General features: G+C 41.0%; 1 protein-coding gene across 1 annotated transcript in view; it reads right to left on the reverse strand.

Moving 5' to 3' along the window:
• LOC126458146 (lipopolysaccharide-induced tumor necrosis factor-alpha factor homolog) overlaps positions 1-26619 on the reverse strand; it is a 117992-nt gene extending 91373 nt beyond the window's left edge. Inside the window, exon 1 of the mRNA XM_050095005.1 lies at positions 26601-26619. The gene's annotated coding sequence lies outside the window, so the exon portion shown is untranslated. The remainder of the gene's footprint in view (positions 1-26600) is intronic.
• Positions 26620-26826: the final 207 nt, after the last annotated feature.

Below are 26826 nucleotides of genomic sequence, written 5' to 3' on the forward strand. Positions count from 1 at the left end.
CCAGCAGAAAATGCCTCTGACACTATTCTGAGTGGAGAAGTACGAAATAAATTTATAAAATAAATAAGATTTATAACAAATGTCCGAAATATTTTTAAAAAATGATATTGAGCCTTATAACCGACTCTTCACATACTAGAACTGAACGAGTGCAGTCCTTCAGTGTAATAAGTTGTTGTATAGTCATATCAAAACGCACTGTGCAGTTAGTAATACGATGCCTGCATGCTGCGACTGTGTTGAAAAGAATAGGAACTCTATTTCGGAAATTTCCTCAAAAGGTCCGCATTCACCGTGGCTGGAAAACAGTACTGAAAGCGCCGCCGACCCAAGGAAACTGCTGTAATTTACCGTAAACATTCTCACAACCAAGCTAATCCAACTTAAAAGCAGTGCTTGCTACAGCATCCCGTCGCACTCGAAAACGCTAACTTTGGGGTTTAGTAACATCAGAAACAATCATTTTCAGAAAATGCTAAGAATGCCATTCGGAATAAAATACGTATTTTGCAGATTCCAGTAGGGATCGTCTGCCCTCTCCGTCTCCTGCCCCCCCCCCCCCCCCCCTCCCCCCCTCCTCATCCCTCACCGGGCACGCCAGCTCTTAGACGCAAAGTCAGTTTCATAAATTTGAGATCGCTGAAAACATGATTCCACTGCTAATGCGTTACAATCAACCATTGTAGCTTTTCACCAATCAACTGGTATTACTTTTGTTTCAGATGGCTGGGGCTCCATCTACTGACATTATTTTGGACGAAAATAATAGATTTAAATATAATTCGTATTTCCTTTTAAGTTCTTTGACTTGTGCCGAGTGCGAAGAAAACTTCTGACAATGGCGATTTCTGTTTATGATTGTAAGTGCAAGTGATGATGTCTTTCATAACTTTTTTTTTTTAACAATTCCATTATCCTTGTAGTTTACATTGATGCAATTTGATCTGAAATTATTCGTTACTGTATCGACATAACCACTATGATGTAACTAGCTGCAGATTCACGCTCCTCTTAGGATAACAATGTACTGGTACAAAGTTAGGGCAAGATCATGGTTATATGTTTACCAGATCGAAACTAGAATAATAAATCAAGATTAAAATTGAGACAATGTCTTGGTCCAGCACGAATTCCCTGATTTTGATGGTTGGGCCTAACGATACTGGCATTTATTTGAGCACAAATTTGGAAATTCATGTATGAATAGTTAAACAAACTTGTTGCAAACGACTGCACAACTTTTGATGTCACTCATTCCTAATTATTCAAAAATTACCGTAGGCTAAACAATAAACAGACTTAAATATTTATTCTAAGCCTCCCTTTAGCCATCAAGTTAAATGGCACAGTACGCTTACTATGTTCTCCTTCTACAGAAATGTGACAGCAGAAATCTTTCAAACCAAGTACTCGGAAATATTACACAAATACCCGTAATTCGAATGAACACTGCAGAAAAAAGTTAGTAGTAATTACTACTGGATGTACTGGCCAGATGGAAGCTGCAAGGAAATATAACATTCCAAGGCAAACCACTGTGAATAAATCGGAAAACAAGCCCAGTTGTTAAGAACGAAGGCCCACCGGTTCACTGAGATTGAAGAAATATTTTGTAGTCAAGAGTATCCAAAGCCTGAAAAAGATCTAGGAATATACCTGAATATACCTGTGATACACTCAACTTTGTCAAGAGCATCAAATGCCAATTTTGAGAAATCTACTATGTCTGACTCTCTAATCGTACCATTCCAATGAGAATTTCATATTTATTTGAGTAATTCATTAGCATTATTTTCGTAGAACGATAACGGCAGTGAAATGGGCCATCAGTTTTCCATGTCTTCTGTAGTGCCTTCCTTTAGCATAGACAAAATTCTTACCTGTTTTCAATACTCTGAAAACGTCCTTGATGCGAATTACGTTTGTTAAGAAGTTAGTGCATTCTGTTTCAGCACACATACTGGTATTTCATCTAAGCCTACTGGCTTTTTATTACTGTATTACTATTATTATTTATTCGTTTCGCCCTCTAAGGAGCACTGGTGTTCTTAGCTTTCTTGTTTTCTTTTCTTCCCAAAACTTCCTCATCCTTTCACTATGGACCGGTCTTCTTTCTTGTGTCCATGCGTTTTTCAATTTCAGATTCTTTTCCGTCGGGTTTTTGGTTGTGGACTTATGAGAGTTGATTTTCTGTCTGTACACAGTCCGTGTGGTTTCTAGTGGGCCAATACTGAGTTCCGTGAGGTCATTTTGGGTTTCTGTTAGCCAGCGTGCCCTGGTTTGTCTAGTTCCTTTGATGATAAGGAAGATTTTCTTGGTCACTCTAGAGGCGTACATTCTTGCTAAATGTCTGCAGAATTTCAATCGACTTTACCGTGCAACTAACGTGTAACGTTCAGTTCTTGAGTACAGTTCTTCAGAGCTTTGGCGCATCCTGATACCATTTTGAATCTTGAGTCCAAATATTTTCCTGAGTATTTGCCTTTCCATTTTCTCAATTTCCTTGATGTTGATGGTTAATGATGATGATGATTCAGTTGCGTAGAGCGCTTCTGGAAGAGTGACTGCATGATAGTGGTGAAGTTTGGCTTGGATGGATAGCGATTTCTTATTGTATGTGTTCCAGCTTTACATAATTTTTCTGCTCGTGTTTTGTGAGCTACTTTTTCGTTGCCAGTGTTGCTGATCATTGCACCCTAGTACTTGAAGTACTTAACTTGTTTGAGGTCATCATATTTTGTTGCAAGTGGTTTCTGTTTTGAACTTTCGGAGTCCATGAACTGTGTTTAATCGTAAGAAATATGGAGTCCGGTTTTGATGGCAACCTCATGAAGTTTATACATGGCATGTTTGGCCTCCTGGGGAGTCCGCGTAATTATTGTTAGGTCATCCGCAAAAGCAAGGCATTTGATGTTGATTGGTTTGTCCTCTGTTCCCAAATTTATTCCAGGTATTTCTTTCTCTCACCTCTTGATAATCTTGTCCAGCACCAGGTTAAAGAGGAGTGGGAACAATCCGTCCCCCTGTCTCAATCCTGTCCTAATTTGATAAGGTTCAGAAACTTCTCCCTTGAATTTTATTTTTGAGGTTTTTATTTTTTAAGTTTTGTACAGCTTTACTGAGCTCATGCCCTGTGATCTATAATAACATCATCGCACCTACTACATTCATATTTACAAGTCATTTACATGTTTGGTGAATTTTTGTTGTAATTTCTCTGCAAGATTTGAAAACTGCCCACTCACATAGTTTCCTAGGTGATATGGGTCATACATTACTTCATCCTCTCTCTTAGCAACACGATAAACGTATGTTCTTGTCTCCCTGTTTCGTTTTTAACTTCTTCCAGACTGATTTGTTTTTATTGTCTGCATTGTATATTACTTTGTCATTAAACGACTTTTTCTGTAGCAATCAGACCCTACATAAATCATTTGCACCGGTGGCAGAAATTTAAGAACTGAGGCTCATTATGATACTTTTATCATGGAACTGGGGTATTTAAGGATTTGGAAGGACTTTCTATTGCCTACTGTTGTGCATTTGGTTTTATGTGTTATTGCTACTCCTGTGGCTATTTTTGGAAATTTCTGTTCAATGTTCCATGCAAATTAGGATCAGAACTTAGAGAATTTCTCATTTACGTTATTTTCTCTATACAATTCCTCACAATTTTGATTTGCTAGTTCTTTTGAAAAATCCTGTATTTTGATTTTTGATAAAAGTCTTTTCCAGGCCTACAGTTCAGGAATTGTTTCTGCAGCTGACTTTACTGTCATTATTTGGCAGAAATGGTGAGAGAATCCTATTACGCTTCCTGGGGGCACATCTGATGGTATTATTGTTTCTGAAGAACGGTCGTCATGCAATGAGGTCTATTAGTCAAACATTCACCGAACTACTCATATACCTGATTTGGTACTCCGTATGGTCTTATCTTGCTTGAATGAATACGGCAAGCTTTATCCGGACACACTTTACTGTCTAAACTTGATAAATGCATTTTTTTCTACTGTCTAGCCTCTCTGGCCCTGCAGGGACACAGAAAAACCAAAATTGTGAACCACATTAAGAGTGGTGAACACAGAACTTTTCGCTGTTTTTGTGCTGCACTGTTGTGGCAACAGCAATTGCGCTCCATAGCTACAGGAGGGTCGATATCGCAAGAGGGTCAGCAAATACACCGTGTAAATATCACATGGCAACATGTTTGCGCTTATTGACTGCTGCTATACTGGGTTGCGAAAAAACTGTCTGTTCTGTAACACTGGTATATCTGGAAACATGAAAGTCACACAGATGTTACATCACCATTGTCCGCATGACATGTAAATCAGTAAATATAAAAATACATCAGTATCCATAGGGAGTGTGAGGTAAAGCAAGTGAAGCCTTTAGTTCCAGACCACAACTGTGTCTTTAAAGCCTTCACTATACGTCGACCTGTATGGGATAGTGTTGTGTAGAGGATAGTATACCAAGAAACACGCGATGTTTTGTTTGCGACGTCAGTATATTGACTGATTTTAGAATCACATGAAGGAATTATAGAGTATAAATATCTATGGAGTGAGCATTCGGATGAGCAGAACGAGAATTCTGTCCGCAACATCTACTGCAGCTCAAGTTACGTGACAATGGGACGGCGCGTTTTTAGCTAATATACCGCTTAGTGTATGTTGAGTGTTGTTACTTCGGTGCTACAGATAGGTCACCGCGAAACTTTGTATATGCGTTTTACAGACATTTTAACAATTTGACGCCACAAAATGAAGTTGGCTTAAAGATGTGACGAGAAATGTTACTGTGCTTCTTCGCCACAGTATCACAGATCAGATTCCACTTTATTTACGTTTTTTTCCGTAACAGGATAAGAAATGACAGCCAACAATATTATTTTACGTTTTCTGTTGCACTTATTCGTTTTGTCGAATCCGTGTTCTAATTAATTAAGTTACAATGACACTGTATACGTCGCCGAAGTGTCACAAAGAAACAACGCATTTGGAACTATGAAATAGTTGCAGTTTGCACCACCTTCTTTTACATTATTATTTTCAGTTTTTGTTTATTGACCCATCTGCTCTTTATAGACAAGTAAAATATCTAAAACAATTTTTCGCTACCCCAGCAGAAAAGTAAAACCATACACTACGCACAAAGAAATAAAAAATGCAAGATCAATGCTCGAATTTTGGAGTAATAAAAGAAGTGACAGCCAATAATATTTTTTACGTTGTTTGTTGCACTGATTCATACTTCCGAAACTGTTCTAATTAATTACCTTACAATGACACAGAGTAGGAAACTGTTTCATGCAGAAATCTTTAGATACACACACGGGTTTGAGAACCTGTGTAAAATGGAGGAAATTCGTCAGACTACCATGTATAAATTTTATCTATTTGAACATAGCACCAGTATATATACAGTGATTGTCGGTTTACTCAATCGCACTTCTAAATTTATCCAGCTCTTGTCTCGTAAACACATGGCCATAAAATCACAGAAATTATCTCTACAATACAAGACAATTTTTCGCTACCCCAGCAGAAAAGTAAAACCATACACTACGCACAAAGAAATAAAAAATACAAGATCAATGCTCGAATTTTGGAGTAATAAAAGAAGTGACAGCCAATAATATTTTTTGCGTTGTTACCGTGTCTCGAAATATTTCCAGGTATGAAGTGCCTGATATTAATATGACAATTGCGATCATACACTTGTTGCACACACCTATGAAAAATAACCGACCTTTCACATACTTCTCTCTACATCCGTAGGAACGACAATGTTGCACAATAGCTGTTAACAAAACTCAAACGTCCAGAAACGTACATGAAACAAGGCGAATTCGTGTAATATTCAAGTTTCGCTATCAAGGCGAATTCGTGTAATATTCAAGTTTCGCTATTACCGCAAATTGTAGACAAGAAGCTTCCTCCCAAAATAAGATGACTAGGCCGGTGTTATGTTGAGAACACGCGAGCAGAGTATGCTCACTCCACAGATATACATATTCTGTGGAAGGGATGCACACTAGAGACCGCCATTTTCTACAGTTTTGATCTTGTTAGATATGAAGGTGTCTTTTGTGTAGCATTTGTAAATGCTTAGCGTTCCATATATTTAAGTGCTGTTTAATACGTTAAAGCTGTATGGAATATACATAGTTAATTCTTCAGGTATAGAATTTTATGGTGAGTAAAATACTATATATTTTTAAAGCTATTTATATAACATTGGAAAGTAAAATCATACTTTGTCGGTCGTTTATCAGCTTGTACCTTGAAACAAAAGACGGTATTTTATCATGGAATATGTGATATTTGCAAAGGAACTGAGTTTCTCTAATGTCTTACCAATTTTACCCATCCTAAAAATGGAAATATGTCTTACTTTCCAATATCTTCTAGTCCAGAATGTATTTAACTTGTAATTGTTTTTTTATAATGCTTCTGCTTAATTTTATTTTGCTTACTGAGTACTGATGTGTAGCAGAGCAATAATATAATACATACACTACTGAAAATAGTACTGGCAAGATTTTCTCTATTGCAACTATTTTAAACTGCAATCGAATATTTGCTCCTAGGTACATGACCATCTTGTACCTTGAAACATATTTTCGTTTTGCAAAAAAATCTTAATATTCAGGTGAAGTTTTTTAATTTCAAAAAGACTGCATTACGAGGCGAAGTTTGTAAAGTGTATCAAAGTACATAAATCTCCCCTACTTGGGTAAAATCCGCGGGTGTCTCGCGAGCAAACGGAGATCGGGGCGGATAGCACATGATGCGCCAAGACCTTTCCACCCATTAACACATGTTCCCTTCTTCGTTTTCTCCGTAAAGAAGACTTAAAATATCCTCTTGAGCTGCTGAGAATAGTTTGGTGATATGGAACATCCTTGCCTGATCCCTCTTGCAATTCTGAATCTCTTGCTATCGTAAATAAAGACTAAAGTAAGCTCTATAAATGAAGCATACACTATCTGATCAGAAGTATCCGGACATCCCGATGTAATGCCAAATTGATCACTATATGTCACGAGAGGCGCCGGCAGAATAAAAGGAGATGTGGAGAATTACGTAGTCAACAGAGAAGCGGTAACAGCAGAAGGGTCGATCAGGAAGCTCAGAGACTACGCATCTCACCTGAGTGACAGACGCGTCAGGGACATTTCTACCCTTCGACTGTTTGTGATGTGACTGTGAAGTGGAAATGCGAAGCAGCAACCGCAGCTAAACCAAATCCATGCATACATGATGTACCAACGGGCAGGGACAGACGGGCCTTACGGAAGGCGACTGTAAAAAATCACTTGAAATCAGCGGAAAGAGACACGTGAGTTCCGAAAGTGGTGTCAGTACTCCAGTTCGCACACTACATGCAGACAATGTCGGAAGTTCCAAGAGGCTTTTCGCGGATGATGCCGCTGTATATACAGGCTGAGTCACGGAAGATGTATGTAATGATCCCGATAGGAGGGAAAAGAAGTATGGAAGAATACGTTACTGAGGAAATATTACGATTTTTCAGTAAATTAAACTCAAATTACTTAAATTTCGTATGGGTGCAATTATGATGCGATGTTTTTCAATGTCATTAATATATAATATTTCGATCCAAAAGAGATTGTAAAAGCATGGTACATTTATTTAACTGTTTTAACAAGAATACTTCATTAGGAACTGTTATGTTTTGCTCACATAGGCTTATTCAAAGTGTCAACATATGTGACTACGAAATTGCTCGTTGTAAAATTTGGCCAGGAAAACCTGATTATTCACTACACTTAGTATGAAAAACAAATAAGTTTAATAATACTTTTGTACTGTATACTCACGTAATTTACAGATTTGCACTTTTTAGCCCCAATATTATGCAAGGTCATATTCAACACTTTGTAATCCAGCTATTTCACTTGGTTGACACTTGTAGTTTTTTGTAAAATGCACCATTTATGTTTTTAATCTAAACACCTGAGCACCAGAATAATTTGTAACTATTTCATGTAAATAACTCATTTAATAACACTTTAATTGACTCTTAAAAAATAGATAATCTGTTGATATCTTTGGAAGGTTATAAATACGAACACGGATAAATTCTAGTGTCCGATACCACCCGTCAGCTTTGACCAATGACGTCATACGTAAGGCGAAGATGCTCCAATGGACTATCTATAGATGGAACGGATCATAGTTGTAAACAAACGAATGTAGTATGCCATAAAATAATACATTTAACGCGACTATTATTTACGAGCGAATTTCAGTTAAACGAGTGGAAGATGACTATAGTAACTAAGAAAACGAGAGTAATTACGAGTGCATATATTATATTTTCCGCACGTACTGCAAAAACGGTGTAAATAATGAACCGTCGAATAGTTGGAATCGGTAACTAGAAGCAACCTATGTAGGACGTCGTTTGTAGTTACGGATTCCAATACTGCTGTTTGTTGCGCAAAAATCGTATAACATATCAGAAACGTGCTTAAAAATTATCTTGTTAATGAACTACAGAATACGACTAGACTTTCAAAAAATGAAAATCCCTACGCACATTACTGCACACGCAAAGAAATAAAACGCTAAAATGACCTAGCCTTGCAACCCATAACTATACTACACGAAAGTCACACCAACTACAATAGCTCCAAATAACACTCAGTAAAATCGATACACCAGGAGTGACAGTAAAAATAAGAGGAGTGTAGCAGAAACAACGGTAAGGAAAACATAAAAGTGGCTACATAAAAAGAAACTTACCGCATATGAACTTCCAAAGGAGTCAAAGATCGAGGCTGACAAGAACAAAATAAGGACACAACAGAAAATAATAATGTTAGAAGGTGAAACTGTAACAAAAGAAGCAAAATCCAGAATAACAAATGAAAAAAAATAATAAGAAACGCAAACTGTCTGGCACGAATGAGGTACCACCCAAATCAGTTGTTCCCTACCACCCGCCCTCAATCAGACGCAAACTTTTAAAATAAAAAAGAAAAAAATGAAACCACGAGTCAATCACATAAACCCTCCGGCAAAGAAACAGCAATACCCCTCGGCCCACCATTGTAACCAGAAAATTTTAAAAGGACAGAAAAACCTCCCTCCAGAGAAACCAAAAAAGTAAAACTCGCACAATACAGTAACATAAAAAAACGCAACGCAAAACAAGAATAAAGTATCAGACCCACCAACACCTAACAAACAAAACGAGGCTTGTACATTTTGTTGACAACTTTCATAAATGCAAGAAATAAACAATAACCTTTAGGAATGCTCTTCCTCCAGCAGTACTCATCTAAATGGCTCATGGATTTTCAATCCATGGTCAACAGTTTGAACAGGCACATTTGCAATCGCTGTTAGGAAGAACGACGAACAGATATAAGTACAGTGGATGATATGGTAGAGCACCCACTGGCGATTCGACAACACACATCGGCTGGTGTCAAAGGGACTTCGTCACAGACTGTATCTTCGAGCACTCTCCAAGGGTCGTGTGGTAGCGTTCTCGCTTCCCACGCCCGGGGTCCCGGGTTCGATTCCCGGCGGGGTCGGGGATTTTCTCTGCCTCGTGATGACTGGGTGTTGTGTGCTGTCCTTAGGTTAGTTAGGTTTAAGTAGTTCTAAGTTCTAGGGGACTGATGACCATAGATGTTAAGTCTCATAGTGCTCAGAACCATTTGAACCACTCTCCAAGGAAAGAAATCAAGAGGAGTCAAATTGGGCGGCCTCGCAGGTCATTTGACAACAGAATTTCGTCCAGTCCAAAGTCCAGGAAAGTTCTCATTCAGTATTTTCGTTGCAACACTGGACTAATGAACTTGACAACCGTCGTGTTGCAGCCATATACACTGTCAAATATCCAGTGGTGCCTCTTCTAGAAGACCCAGCAGAATGTTCGTCAGAAAGTGTGCGTACGGATGTCCATTTGACTGCCTGAGATGAAGAAAGATCCCAAAATGTAATTTCCTACGATACCGCACCATACGTTGACGCTCCACGGCCGTTGATATTGCACCTGACAAAGCCAGTGTGGATTTCCCGCTGCTCAGTAGTGTATGTTATGCAAATTTACATTAGCGTGGTCAGTGAATTTTGTTTCAGCGATAAGAGCACTCGTTGGAAAAACGTAGGGTGGTCTCTCAGCTGATGAAATGGCTCTGAGCACTATGGGACTAAACTTCTAAGGTCATCAGTTCCCTAGAACTTAGAACTACTTAGACCTAAGTAACCTAAGGACACCACACACATCCATGCCCGAGGCAGAATTCGAACCTGCGATCATAGCGGTCGCGCGGTTCCAGACTGTAGAGCCTAGAGCCGCTCGGCCACCCCCGGCCGGCTCAGTTGATGAAGAGCAAACCGACAAAACTGTGTACGACGTTCGAAATCACAGTGATCGAATGCCTGATGGAGTGACAGATGACAGGGATGGAAATTCTGTCGATGTAGGATGCCTGATTCCATATTTCTTGGCAACAGGTCTCGTACAGCTGTGCGGAATCATTACCGTCGTAGGCAGAACAGCTTCTTCGTGTTCTCTGTAAGTTGCAGTCTTCATTCTTGTCCTGCTTTTGACGTTCAGTCGGCCTCTCCGCACTATCGTCTTAATAATTCTAGCAGCTGCCTGGCACGTCGGACATTGGCGATCAGGATAGATAGCCCTCCCTATACCGCTGTACTGCTTTTACGGCATTTCTTTTCGTTCACCACATGAAAGTAGTATATCCAATTTGTCCTCATTTGTGTACAAGCAAGGAATGTTAAAGCAGAAATGACCATCTTGCAGTGAAGACAAGTAAACAGGAAAATGTGTTGACATACACAGCGTAGCAAGAGAGTACAGCTGTGCCGATTCCTGCCACCGTGCTCTCAAATTCTAGGACATTTCTCGAATTCTTTTACGGTAGGTTTCAGCGGCACTACATCACTGTGTGTTCTCAAGAGCTACCGAATGCAGTTATAAAAGCATACAGTTCCATTTTAAAACCGTATTTGCTTAAGTATCTCCGTTGATACCAGCTCTGAAAACTTTAACCAAACAAAACAAAACAAAAAAAAAGTGCCCTCCACGCTCTAATCTTTGCCGAAAACCGCGTTTCGATAGGTGTAACCGTTCACGAAGTGAAAGGTGTGTTGTCTTACGTGACTCAGCGTGTAAAGAAGTCTCAGCGCTGGAAAATTGTAGCGAAATGCAAGCAGACTTCCAGAGGCTCGACGCTTCGTGTAGGGAGTGGCAAATGATTTTCAATATAAACAGATCTAGCGTACTGCGTATATGTAGACAGACACTTTGTTGTATGATTACACGATTGCAGATCAATCGCTAGAAGCCGTTACTTCCATTAAATATCCAGGAGTGTGAATACGGAGCGACTAAATTGGAACGACTGCGTAAAACTGACCGCAGGTAAGGCGCACGAAAAACTGAGATTCATTGGCAGTATCCTCAGGAAATGTAGTCCGCCAACAAAGGAATTATCTCAGAAAACAGTCGTTCCACAAATACTTGGATATTGCTCTTCAGAATGGGATCCGCACCAGCTAGGATTAAAAGAGGAAGTAGAGAACATCCAAAGAAGAGCAGCGCGTTTCGTTACAGGTTCATTTAATAAACACGTAAGAGTCACGGACGTGCTCAGCCAATTCCAATGGCAGAAGCTGCAAGAGGTATTCCGCATCATGTTGTGGTTTACTGCTGAAGTTTAGAGAGCGTACGTTATTAGCATAGTCAACGAATATATTCTTTGCTCCTATGTATCTCTCGCGAAAAGACTATGAGGGTAAATTTAGAGAGAATAGAGGATTAGCAGCCGTCATTTTGCCCGCGAACAATCTCGCGACTGGAAGAGAAAAAGGACAAAGCTAAAGTGGTACACAAAGGACCCTCCGCAAGGGGGCATGCTGAGTATACGTGTAAATGTGATGTAGATTGCGCGCAGGGAGTTGATTGGAGTGTAATAATCTCGAGTCCCTGTTCGGTGCCTACTTTTAAACTGCCAGGAAGTTTCAGAACAGCGCACACTTCACTGCGGGCTGTCAGATGCAGTCCCAGAATTATGGAAGTAATTTTCCATGTTCCTTCCCCATTATTTGGCTCCAGTTTTATCTCTTTCTACTTTAACACCAACGTCTCCAGGAGCCTTCCCTTCCTTCACTCTCGAATATCTTTACACTCGCAGGGAATGTTATAATGCACTGTTGATGACTTTACTTATGTCTTGACCACACTTTTATTTTTCATCAACTTTACGAGTTTAGATTTTCCGTCATTTTCAAAGGCTACAGAAATGCAACATATATCAGACGATATGAAAATAAGATACAATTCATCTTTAATAAGACACGTACTACGACGAATAGAATATGGCTTCCTAGCTTACCACTGCTATATCAGTCACGTAAAAACATTAGATACATTGTATCACGTCAACATACTCGAGCACAAGACAAGTGCAAACTGCTACCAAGTTAAAATTTTGGAAGCCAAATGGACTACATCACTTGGCGACCCTGGGTATGCGGTACCCGCTGTAGTTTTCTTCTGTTTACTATCATAATTTTCATTGTTGCAGCGTATAAAATGATTTCATCAGTCAATATGGTAATAACTTACAATGTTTTACAAATACAGGGTGAGTCACGAACTATAGCCACCAAGAATAACTACGAAAGTGTGATAGGAGCTGAAAAGTTTGTGGGACAAAAGTTGCATGGACAATGGGGCCATAATATGATGTTTTTTGTTGCTAAGGAGTGTCGCTTCAGAGATATGTAGCTCAGCTTTGTTTTTTTTTAATGGGATGCTATAGTTTGGTTCTGATTTTCTGATAGCGGCTATCGAGACGAATCGAATGATGCGTAGCAGTAAGGTCTTTGAAGCTCAACGAAGGTCACGGAGTTGGCATCAGCGTCCATTTCAGTGCTGCAATCTTCTTATCATGGACTGAGTGGTATTCCTAATCACATTGGTACCTATCGACGCACATGCTCTGAAAAAACTCTCTCGCATATCTTCAGATGTAGCTGTAACGTCTTTATAAACAATGTCTTTTACGAATCCCCACAAGAAAAAAATCCAGAAGCGTCAAGTCTGGCGAACGAGCCGGCCACGACATATCTCCGCGTCCAGTCCAACTATTTGGGAACTGTCTCTGCAACTCATTTCTAGCCATCAGCGAAAAATGAACCGGACACCAATTGTGTTGATACTACATTCTGTTCCTTGTTCCTAAAGGTATTTCTTCCAATAACAGACCTAATGTTTCTTGCAGGAATGTGGTGTACTTCCTATCGTTAAGATTTCCTTCGATGAAATAAGGGCCTGTAATTCTGTCCTCCACAATACCACACCACACATTCACCGACCACGGTTTTTGGTGTACAACTTGCTGCAGCCAACATGGATTTCCAGTTGCCCAATAATGTATGTTATGCAAATTAACGTTTCCATGGTTCGTGAATGTAGCCTCGTCAGTAAATAAAATCAAATTAATAAACGTGTCATCCCTCTGAATCTGAAGTTGAGCCCATCGGCAGAATTCAGTGCGACGCGTATAATCCGTACCAGTTAATTCTTGGTGGAGACTGATTTGGTAAGGATGATATTTATGGCGATGCAGAACACTAATAACACTACTCTGCCTCGTGCCAGATTCCCTTGCGATTTGACGCGAACTAACACAAGGATCTATAACCACTGTGGCAAGTGTGCCAATTTCCGTTTCCTCGTTAGTAACTTTCCTTTGTCGTATATGTTTCCGATGCATTTAAGATCCAGTTGTTCTCAATTTATCGTACACATATTTAAATGTACGACGTGTAGGGTGAGTACGTTGAGGATACCTTCCAGCGTGTAAGTCTCGAGCTCTCACTGAATTTCGTGGGCACTCTCCGTAAAAGAGAAGCATATCGACTTGTTCTTCGAAGAAATACATCATTCACACTCGTTTGATTCGACGATAGTAGTCTTACCATTCCTATTAGTGTTGTATTGCGAAACCGCTGAATGGTGTTTACATGTCAATGGCACGTTGGATGGCTACGCCGTATTCGGCGAATAGTTACTTTTTGCACGTTATACGAGAGGAAATTGTCAGCGTATGTGTCGAAGTGATAAAGAATACCACTCAATCCATGATAAGATTATAGCACTGCTCTGATGCCAATGGTCATCACTTCGAACACCTTCTGTAAATGGACGTTCATGCCACCTTTTTGACCTTCATTGACCTTACTGTTACATATCATTGAATTCGTCTTGATAGCCGCTATCAGAAAATTAGTACCAAACTATAACATTCCATTAACAAAAAACGAAGTTGACCTTCAAATCTGTGGCGCGACCCCACCAAGCAACAAAATGCCAACGTCATTTATGGCCCCCATTGGCCCATGCAGTATTTGTCCCACAAACTTTTCCGCTACTGTCATACTTTCGGAGTTATTCTAGGTGGTAACAGTTTGTGTCCCCCACCCCCGTATATTACTTCACAAAACATTGTGTTACAGATATTTTTATTGTCTAATACATTGGTAGAACGCGCTGATTGGCGCTGGGGGCCCAGTCTTTAATTTGCGTCAGGGCATTCTACAACGCTTATTATTCTAAGAAAAACAGTTTTATGGTCAACCATAGAGGACCTAATGAACGTTACCTTACGTATGCCGATAGAGTATTCATATGTGGCTGCTCAGCGCCTCACGCTGCATGGTACAAGTTGACAGCTGTTGACAACAGAGCTATTATAGTTGCTTCACAACCCTTTCGCGTAATTTTATTTAAACTGTCATTTTATAAACATTTGCAGTCACATTATTGCAAGCCGTTTTACAGGATTTTTTGAAATGTTAACATTAATGTTGTGTACACCTTGACCCCTCTCCCTTCTCTTAATTGTAACATGGCGATCTACAATGTTTGTTGTTGTTGTTGTTGTTGTGGTCTTCAGTCCTGAGACTGGTTTGATGCAGCTCTCCATGCTACTCTATCCTGTGCAAGCTTTTTCATCTCCCAGTACCTACTGCAACCTACATCCTTCTGAATCTGCTTAGTGTATTCATCTCTTGGTCTCCCTCTACGATTTTTACCCTCCACGCTGCCCTCCAATACTAAATTGGTGATCCCTTGATGCCTCAGAACATGTCCTACCAACCGATCCCTTCTTCTGGTCAAGTTGTGCCACAAACCTCTCTTCTCCCCAATCCTATTCAATACTTCCTCATTAGTTATGTGATCTACCCATCTAATCTTCAGCATTCTTCTGTAGCACCACATTTCGAAAGCTTCTATTCTCTTCTTGTCCAAACTATTTATCGTCCATGTTTCACTTCCATACATGGCTACACTCCATACGAATACTTTCAGAAATGACTTCCTGACACTTAAATCAATACTGGATGTTAACAAATTTCTCTTCTTCAGAAACGCTTTCCATGCCATTGCCAGCCTACATTTTATATCTTCTCTACTTCGACCATCATCAGTTATTTTGCTCCCCAAATAGCAAAACTCCTTTACTACTTTAAGTGCCTCATTTCCTAATCTAATTCCATCAGCATCACCCGACTTAATTAGACTACATTCCATTATCCTTGTTTTGCTTTTGTTGATGTTCATCTTATATCCTCCTTTCAAGACACTGTCCATTCCGTTCAACTGCTCTTCCAAGTCCTTTGCTGTCTCTGACAGAATTACAATGTCATCGGCGAACCTCAAAGTTTTTATTTTTTCTCCATGAATTTTAATACCTACTCCGAATTTTTCTTTTGTTTCCTTTACTGCTTGCTCAATATACAGATTGAACAACATCGGGGAGAGGCTACAACCCTGTCTTACTCCCTTCCCAACCACTGCTTCCCTTTCATGTCCCTCGACTCTTATAACTGTCATCTGCTTTCTGTACAAATTGTAAATAGCTTTTCGCTCCCTGTATTTTACCCCTGCCACCTTTAGAATTTGAAAGAGAGTATTCCAGTCAACATTGTCAAAAGCTTTCTCTAAGTCTACAAATGCTAGAAACGTAGGTTTGCCTTTCCTTAATCTTTCTTCTAAGATAAGTCGTAAGGTCAGTATTGCCTCACGTGTTCCAGTGTTTCTACGGAATCCAAACTGATCTTCCCCGAGGTTGGCTTCTACTAGTTTTTCCATTCGTCTGTAAAGAATTCGTGTTAGTATTTTGCAGCTGTGACTTATTAAGCTGATAGTTCGGTAATTTTCACATCTGTCAACACCTGCTTTCTTTGGGATTGGAATTATTATATTCTTCTTGAAGTCTGAGGGTATTTCGCCTGTTTCATACATCTTGCTCACCAGATGGTAGAGTTTTGTCAGGACTGGCTCTCCCACGGCCGTCAGTAGTTCCAATGGAATATTGTCTACTCTGGGGGTCTTGTTTCGACTCAGGTCTTTCAGTGCTCTGTCAAACTCTTCACGCAGTATCATATCTCCCATTTCATCTTCATCTACATCCTCTTCCATTTCCATAATATTGTCCTCAAGTACATCGCCCTTGTATAGACCCTCTATATACTCCTTCCACCTTTCTGCTTTTCCTTCTTTGCTTAGAACTGGGTTTCCATCTGAGCTCTTGATATTCATACAAGTCGTTCTCTTATCTCCAAAGGTCTCTTTAATTTTCCTGTAGGCGGTATCTATCTTACCCCTAGTGAGATAGGCCTCTACATTCTTACATTTGTCCTCTAGCCATCCCTGCTTAGCCATTTTGCACTTCCTGACGATCTCATTTTTGAGACGTTTGTATTCCTTTTTGCCTGTTTCACTTACTGCATTTTTATATTTTCTCCTTTCATCAATTAAATTTAATATTTCTTCTGTTACCCAAGGATTTCTACTAGCCCTCGTCTTTTTACCTACTTGATCCTCTGCTGCCTTCACTACTTCATCCCTCAAAGCTACCCATTCTTCTTCTACTGTATTTATTTCCCCCATTCCTGTCAATTGCTCCCTTATGCTCTCCCTGAATCTCTGTACAACCTCTGGTTCTTTTAGTTTATCCAGGTCCCATCTCCTTAAATTCCCACCTTTTTGCAGTTTCTTCAGTTTTAATCTACAGGTCATAACCAATAGATTGTGGTCAGAGTCCACATCTGCCCCTGGAAATGTCTTACAATTTAAAACCTGGTTCCTAAATCTCTGTCTTACCATTATATAATCTATCTGATACCTTTTAGTATCTCCAGGGTTCTTCCATGTATACAACCTTCTTTCATGATTCTTAAACCAAGTGTTAGTTATGATTATGTTGTGCTCTGTGCAAAATTCGACCAGGCGGCTTCCTCTTTCATTTCTGTCCCCCAATCCATATTCACCTACTATGTTTCCTTCTCTCCTTTTTCCTACACTTGAATTCCAGTCACCCATGACTATTAAATTTTCGTCTCCCTTCACAATCTGAATAATTTCTTTTATTTCATCATACATTTCTTCAATTTCTTCGTCATCTGCAGAGCTACTTGGCATATAAACTTGTACTACTGTAGTAGGCGTGGGCTTCGTATCTATCTTGGCCACAATAATGCGTTCACTATGCTGTTTGTAGTAGCTTACCCGCATTCCTATTTTCCTATTCATTATTAAACCTACTCCTGCATTACCCCTATTTGATTTTGTGTTTATAACCCTGTAGTCACCTGACCAGAAGTCTTGTTCCTCCTGCCACCGAACTTCACTAATTCCCACTATATCTAACTTCAACCTATCCATTTCCCTTTTTAAATTTTCTAACCTACCTGCCCGATTAAGGGATCTGACATTCCACGCTCCGATCCGTAGAACGCCAGTTTTCTTTCTCCTGATAACGACGTCCTCTTGAGTAGTCCCCGCCCGGAGATCCGAATGGGGGACTATTTTACCTCCGGAATATTTTACCCAAGAGAACGCTATCATCATGTAATCATACAGTAAAGCTGCATGCCATCGGGAAAAATTACGGCTGTAGTTTCCCCTTGCTTTCAGCCGTTCGCAGTACCAGCACAGCAAGGCCGTTTTGGTTATTGTTACAAGGCCAGATCAGTCAATCATCCAGACTGTTGCCCTTGCAACTACTGAAAAGGCTGCTGCCCCTCTTCAGGAACCACACGTTTGTCTGGCCTCTCAACAGATACCCCTCCGTTGTCTTGCACCTACGGTACGGCTATCTGTATCGCTGAGGCACGCAAGCCTCCCCACCAACGGCAAGGTCCATGGTTCATGGGGGGAATGTTTGTTATTCACAAAAAAAAAAAAAATGGCTCTGAGCACTATGGGACTTAACTTCAGAGGTCATCAGTCCCCTAGAACTTAGAACTACTTAAACCTAACTAACCTAAGGACATCACACACATCCATGCCCGAGGCAGGATTCGAACCTGCGACTGTAGCGGTCGCGCGGTTCCAGACTGTAGCGCCCTGAACCGCTCGGCCACTCCGGCCGGCTGTTATTCACAGAAAACAATTTTACCGTCATACAAGTACAGAATTTCTTATGTACGGTATATTAAGTGCGACAGCTTTAATCAGTTCCTTACAACCCTCTAGCAATCTATATAATTTTAAGTTTTACTAAATACTACTGAACTTTTACTTATGGAAGTAATTTATGTCCTGTAAGGTTTGTTTGTTAACAGACATTTGGCCCCAGCGCCAATCAGCGCGTGTTACCAATGTATTAGACGATAAAAAAAGCTGTAACGCACTGTTTTGTGAAGTAATATATTTGTCTGACGTTGTAAATATTTCCCATATTGACTGATGAAATCATTTTATACGTTGCAACGATGAAAATTATGATTGTAAACAGGAGAAAACTGCAGCATATACAGTGTGACCAGCGCCGCCTAGCAGTGTAGGCCACTTGGCTACCAAAATTTTCAAAAAAAAAAAAAGTTCAAATGTGTGTGAAATCTTATGGGACTTAACTGCTAAGGTCATCAGTCCCTAAGCTTGCACACTACTTTGCCTAAATTATCCTAAGGATAAACACACACACCCATGCCCGAGGGAGGACTCGAACCTCCGCCGGGACCAGCCGCACAGTCCATGACTGCAGCGCCCAGTCCGCTCGGCTAATCCCGCGCGGCTCAAAATTTTCACTTGGTAGCAGTTTGCACTTGTCTCATCCTCGAAAATCTTGACATGATACAATGTATCTAATGTTTTTATATGACTGACATAGCAATAGTAAGCTAGGAAGCCATATTCTAGTGTAGTATTTGTAGTACGTCTCTTATTAAAGATGAAATTTATCATACTTTCATATCGTCTGATACAAGTTCAACGTTGTATTTTTGTAGCCTATGAAAATGACGGAAAGTCGAAACGCGTATCGGTGATGAAAAATAAAAGTGTGGTCAAGACAGAAGCAAATATATTAAAAGTGCATCCAGATGACCACGTCGTCTCACATCATTTTCATGCAAATTGCAGCTGTATCTCCTAATCTTCTGATCCTAAAATTCGGCAACTTACTATCCACGAGTATACCACCGGATTTTATGTTGGTGATCATTAAACAGCATTTATGATAGCCGTTGTATCGTTTAACCCTGTGGTTTGTTGGCCATTTCTGTTAGGTGAGATCAAATCTCATACACTGTTTCGTAGATCCGTACTGCGTAGATCGTTCGGGATGCGGAACACATCAGAAAAACGAAAATAAATAATACATATTTACAAAAGAACTGTTGTGTGACGTTCGTCCCACAGATTCTGTATCTACAGTTTCGCAAGCCACAAAACTGTGTATGGCGGAGGGCACTTCGTCCCAACACTATCAGTTTTTTCTCCTGACGCCTCTGTGAGCTTAGTAACCTCACTGACCTTATTTTCAGTATCCCTAAACGAGATACACGACGGTGGCGGCAAGGTATCTGTTGTCATGCCTATTTGATAAATGCTCGAAACATCCGAACAATACTCTAGAACTGATTCCACTAGCTTCATACATGCATTTTTTTTCCACATACACTGCACTTTCGCAGAACCCTTCCAAAAAGTCTTCCCCTAAACTTATTTAATTGGTCGTCTTATTTCACACAACTTCTCAATAGTATCTGCTTCCGTAGCCGAGGAAGCAAATCTCCTACTTCTACCACACACTTCTCATTTTTCCCTGGCTAAATACCAAGCTATCGCATAGTTCCGAGGTCAAGCGACGATCGCCTACCTTTTCCGCTATCTCAAACACTCCACACTTGAATTTTGGTGGCGTGTAATGGAAGCTCACAGTACTCTCAAACGTCCCCCCACATACCGCTGGACCTTTGCCAGCTATTAGCGCAACGTGATCAGCATTCCCATCGGTACTTGGTGATTACCCAACGTCCTACGTTCTTGGCATGCAACGATGCTGCGTATCAACGCGTCCAGGGTGGCGACCTGAATGTGTGCAGGAGGAATTACATGGCTTAATGATTATTTTTTTATTATTTATTTCTGAACTAAATTTTTAGTTCACGTGTTTACCTGCCTGTGGACACTGGCTCATTCTCGTCTCGCAGGGGGGATGTACACCGTTTCCAACCCTACTGGTGGATGTAAGTTTGGGAAGAGAGGAGATGTCGTTAAGTTTCTGAGTACCAGTATTTTCGTCATTGGCCTGCTATAAATTGCAGGCCTCGTCGTAGTGTTTCATGAAGCGAGGACATGTGACACGGTTGATGGTGATCCGTCAGACGGGGACGTTAAGCTCAGCGGCTCCCTTGGTCCTATTCGAGAGGAGTAGACTATGTGACCTTCTCTCAAACATAGCACTATAGTATACACGCATCCATTACACCCACCTACACTTGACATATACCCATAAGACATAACTCTAACTTATCCTCAAGGAAAGGGGCTTATGTACGCGGAGGAATAACACCATTTCCGACAGGTAGCTTAACGCGCAGCGTGGGATTTCCCAGCCAAAAAACATGCCCTAACACATTTATATTTGTAGTATTTAGTATTATGTCTAAATACTCATGGGTGTGACGTACTCAGGATTAATCCCATAATCGAATTCATTCTCTTCGGTATAGGCATTATCTTCCAATTATTCACTTTTAAAGACACCTACTATTCATTATACCAAACGGAAATTTTGTACAACTCTTTCTGCATTTCCGTACGATCGTCTAACAACGATACTTTCCTGCAGATAACATCATAGTAAGGGGTACAATCTGATGGTCACGCTGGTGCTACAGACCTTAACAGATCATTTGGTTGGCCATGTGCTGCAGACAAGAACTGATATTTTATTCAGAGGGAAAGCCTCAAAATTTGTTTGTTAATTAAAGCAAACACGGGCGGAAACAGTGAGCTTTCTGAATAAATCACCTCAAGGTGACAACTAGAGTTATTGATTTGCTCGTTTGGCGTGCGCCCTGGTGCAAGATTTCCTCTTTTATGCTATTTGTGTAGTTTTCTTATCGATTTTCTTTCCTCTAACTGCTTCTAAATGTGAGGATAACTTGTGCACTGTTTGTGGTGGTAATGATAACATAAGGAGGAGGGTTTAACACTCTGTCGGCACGTGACCTGTTTAGTTCGAACAACAAAAAGGGAGCCGCGAAACCATTGTACCCAACCAATGGGCAGAATACAATCGACAGTGTCTCATCTCGTCCACCACGAAACACCACTGCGAGGTTCAGAGTCTAATACAGGACACTGGTGTATAATCTGATACTCAGCAACGTCACGCCACACCTCTTCACCCCCCCCCCCCCCCCCCCCGCTGTTTAAAAACTGGCGATGACAGCACCGATGCAGCGTGTGGTAACGAAAGCCACAGAGGTAACTATGGTAGAATAGCAAGAATAGATGATTTTTACTAATCATTAGCAGTCCAGTTAAATGGTGCTCAAAATGACGAAATAGCGAAAAGTTTTGTAGAAGTTAAAATGTGTGTGAATTCCTGAAGGACCAAAGTGCTGAGGTAATTGCTCCCTAGACTTACACACTACTGAAACTAGCTTATGCTATGTGCCCGAGGGAGGACTCGAACCTCCGGCGGGAGGGGCTGCGCAATCCGTGACATGACGCCCTAAACCGCGCGGCAACTCCGCGTGGCTTCGTAAAAGTCTTTTAACGAGCTTTCTATTTGTTTTCGAGGGTGCTGAATCCGAATTTTCAAAGGCGAACCAAAATTTAAACCTGGAAATGGAAAAACACCTCGACTTTTCTTTGATTTTTTTTAACTACGAAACGACGCAATTTTCGGCAAAATTAACTAAAATAAAGATGATAAAATTTCCAACAAAGTATATCTGAGTGACGTTTTTCATCATACCAACCGTATGGTGTGTAGCGCGTGTTGAAGTTAGCGCGATTTCAAAGCTGAGAAGATGGGTCATCTCAGGACCTAACCGCCGCGCCCTAACCTTACTTTTTAGTACATCCATTGCCGAATTCCAACCTCCAACAGTATGACGATGATATTGGAGTAGTTGTTAGTTGATACTTGCCTTGCTGGAGGGATAGGATGTCTATGAGATACCAGTGATTTCCCTCCTTCCGACAGGGGTAAGGCCGGTCGTTTTGCTGGTCTCCTGCGACGGCAGCTGTGTACGAGTTCGCCCTCGTATGGTTGCTTGGAATGTATTTGTGGTCGTTAAATTCAGTGTAAGTGTATAAAATAGTAAATGAAATGAAATGAGCGTTTGGCAGGTCCGGCCGCCTCGGAGCAGGTCTTACTACATTCGACGCCACATTGGGCGACCTGCGCGCCGGTTCCAGTCCCTGAGCGGAGAAAATCCCCGACCCACCAGGGGAATCGTACCAGGCCCCCTTAGAACGGCAGTCCGTCACGCTGAACATTTTTACTTTTATTTCATTTTGTTCGATATAGTTCGTTGCATTCGGTCTGGGCGGACGTCACAAGACATCAGTTCAAGTTGATCGTTGATTCCTTGACTCAGTTTTCTTATTACAGAGAGCACACAGTCCTTTGACCAAACACGCTGAGCTACCGTGCCGGCAGCCATTCAGATATCAGGGCGGACATGAAGTATATAATGAGTTAAGTGAGATGTGTGTTCCATGTGATGGCGTACTGGATGATGGTAGGACAGTGTCATCACTTAGGAATGAAGTGGGCTTGAAGAATGTTCTTGAAACAATTGAGAAGAGGACAGATTGGATGGCTGCTCTTTTGAAGGGCAAAAGTTTGGTTAAGGTTCGTGAACCATGTCGAAGGCAGTACGTTAACGAAAAATTAATGGGTACGGAGGCTAAGAAGATTGCGGATGGTTGCAGCTGAAAAGAAACTTATCTCCTTAAGCAGATTTTGATTTCAAAACCATTTTTTGTGTGTGGGTCGGTTATTATGACAGAATTTCTGACTCAAGAAAACAGGCTACCATCCAATCGACGGAACCTACGGTATTGTGTGCTTAAGTTGGGGATACGAGAGACTCGTGAATCTTGCTGAGAGACAAAACAGTGACTTAGGCCGCTCAATAATACTTCGGATTGGACCAGTTCATGGCTCGGTTGCAGCAGATGCCCAGTACCACATCAAATGCATGAAGGTCCTGCAGGGCAGTCCAAAACAGGTATGGAGAAAAACGATATCTATACGTCACAGTAATTGATGGTGCTATGAAGCGAATTTGCCACGATCTCAGTGAAAGTGATGAGAAGTGTCAATTTTGCCGTCAGCAGTTAATAGACCAGATCCACGGTGGCTGGCATCCTTACGTCAAGACTGTAAAAGCTGGGCTGTTGAAGAAATATGGAAGTGATATAATGACTACTTCGTCTGTGTTGTTTGTTTCAGAAACACTAGTAAAATTCGTACAGGTAGGTGGTATCACGCAAAAAGCTCATCCCGAGAGGAGGAGCGTCGAAATGTGATTTAAACAACATCAGACGCACTTGCTGAACGTATTTGATAGCACTTTTACAGCACAACTAAATATCCCCCCCCCCCCCCCCCCAGACCAGTTTCTTACAGGTAACGAGGTCATCATGCCTTATACTGTTCAAAATTTCGTTAATCAACTAGTGATGAAAAGGAAGTGAGGAAACTTGAAAAAATGGAAGACCAAAGGTTTGCCCATAGTACACAGCGTGGTGGCAGCTATCATACAGAAATCTTTCTTGTCACCATTGCAAGCTGGCCTGGCCACATTCATTTGTAATATGTAGGGCTCTCGGAAACTAGTTAATGTACTGTCTGCTTTAGGATACAGTGCCTCCTACACAGGGGCAGTACATTTTGGGGTGGCAAAGTGATTGGAATTTGATCCAAACGCGTCATTTCAATTTGCCTCCGACAATGCTGTCTACAGGATGCAAACTCTTGATGGAAACGGGGAGGGATCTGATATACCACACCATACGAAAGAGAGCCGTATTTCACATTGTTGTTTCTATAACCCACTGTCAAATCTCATGACCTCATTAGTGTAACAAACACTACAATTATTTACCAATTACCTAGTATGAACTGAAATCTGTCATCCATTATCTTACTTATCTGTAATTTACCTACACATAATCTCATTTTGCTGATGAATCAAGTAAAGAGAAGCCAGTGCTACACGAAGTGCTGATAGGATGAAATTTCTTTTAAATTTCTTTAAGGTTATTACATTAAAGGCAAAAGAAACTGTTATTATGGCGACATTCATCCTGTTCCTCCCTTTCTTTCCATACCTACTACAACTACAACACCAGCACAATAAATATTACTACTTTGAGTCAACCACACGAGAAAAATACACACTTGATCCTTAACTAACGGGCACTGAAGAGAGACATGTTTATTCATTGATTCAAAACACTTCGTAGATATGGTATACTGCGAGTTAGGCAAGGATCCAGTTTCTAAGAAACATGTAATGCATGCATCTAGATAGACTTATTCTTTGACGAAGGAACAGAAACTTCCAGGACAAGTCTAGAACTCAGGCATTCCAATTAACATGTTACTGCATCTGAGGCATGACGATGACGCTTCACATCAATAAATGCGTCTTGAAGGAGATGTCACCTAGTGTCTGCCTAATAACATTTGTCATAATTATTCTTTTAATACGTCGTCGCATTAAGAAACGTCATTGAAACAGCAACATATCACTATTCAATACGCAGATTACAGAGACAGCTATACCTGCTTTTACAGCTACTTTACAGACGTGTCGAAGATACTTCTGATAACATCATCTTTTCACCTCTTCCCTTTTCCATTGGGTGGCGCGTAGGATGAATGATTGACGGCAAAATCCCGTACGTGCTCTAATTTCTCAGATTTTCTCGTCATCGCCATTCCGCGAAACAACGACGAGAGGAAGTAATAAGTAGCCCGATCCTTCTCGGAAAATATGCTCTCAGAATTTTAACAGTAAACCTCTTCGTGAAACACACTTCCTCTTTTGTAAGGTCGACGACTGAAGTTTGTTGAGTATCTCCGTAAAGGTCACGCACCGACTAAGATTTTATGACGAAGCGTGCCGCTCTTCGTTGCGTCTACTCTATTTTTTCTCATACTTGATAAGGGTCCCAGACTGAGAAGTAGTGCTCAACAGTTGCTCGAACGAGTGTTTTGTAAGCCACTTCTTTCGTGGGTATTACATGTCCTTAAGATACTCTCAGCCTGGCGTCTGTATTTGTGTTTTGAGGGTCAGACGTTCCAAACGGTTTCTTCTAGGTATTTTTACTTTGCATATTTTTTTCCAGTGATTTGCAGCCAGTTGTTCAAGAGAACAGTAGTGGATCTCTTTACCTACCTGTGCGCAATACGTTACATTTATTTACATTCAGGATCCACTAGCATTCCCACCCGAATTCTGGCTACACTCTTCTGGCATTCCATTCTCCCAGTAGACTATAGCAGCGGCCGAAACAACTCACAGCTTTCAACGTTATCCACCAAATGATTAACATAAACTACAAACAGAAACGGCTCTGTAATACTCCCCTGGGGTACTCCGGAAATTCCATTTACAGTTGTCCATTCTGTGTCATTAAGGCCGGCCGGTGTGGCTGTGCGGTTCTAGGCGCTTCAGTCTGGAACCGCGTGACCGCTACGGTCGCAGGTTCGAATCCTGCCTCGGGCATGGATGTGTGTGATGTCCTTAGGTTAGTTAGGTTTAAGTAGTTCTAAGTTCTAGGGGACTGATGACCACAGATGTTAAGTCCCATAGTGCTCAGAGCCATTTGTTCCATTAAGATCGACGTGTTGACCTATATCTGCAAGGAAGTTCCAATCACAAATCTGGTGTCCGATGTTCGGTTAGCTCTTTTTTCGCACTAAAACGACAGCATGAAACAGTATCGGATGACTTTCGGAAGTAAAAGAACGCGGTGTCATCCCAGGCGTCTTTTTCTACGGCACAGTGGATCTCATGGACGGACCGAGCAGGCTTCACAAGATCCTAGTTTACGGAACCCGTGTTGATTTTTAATGAGCGGATTTTCGTTCTCCATAGACCTTATAACGCGTAAGCATGAAATATGTTACATAATTCTACAACAGACCGATGACGTGAATGCAGTAGGCGACTGTAATCGAACGACATTTTTGAATGCCAAGACGTGCACCGTTTTCGTGTTGGTCGTTCGCAATAGCAGCCGCGTGTGCTTACCGTACGTGTTCCGGAGCGCGTGTGCTGCAACTGCGCCCTCAGCTGATACGAACAATTAATATATAGTAGCGTGTTGCGATTGTGCTGTAGTCATGGCAACGCGCGCGCGTTTATCCTCACCGTGTACACGGCTGTTTTGTGCGATACTTCTGTCAGCAAACAAGTAAACTTCGTTACCATAGCAGCGAACACTTTGCATGACACTAACGTGAATGACTTCAGTTCC

Source organism: Schistocerca serialis, chromosome 1 (assembly GCF_023864345.2).
Source record: "Schistocerca serialis cubense isolate TAMUIC-IGC-003099 chromosome 1, iqSchSeri2.2, whole genome shotgun sequence".
Taxonomy (NCBI): Eukaryota; Metazoa; Arthropoda; class Insecta; order Orthoptera; family Acrididae; genus Schistocerca; species Schistocerca serialis.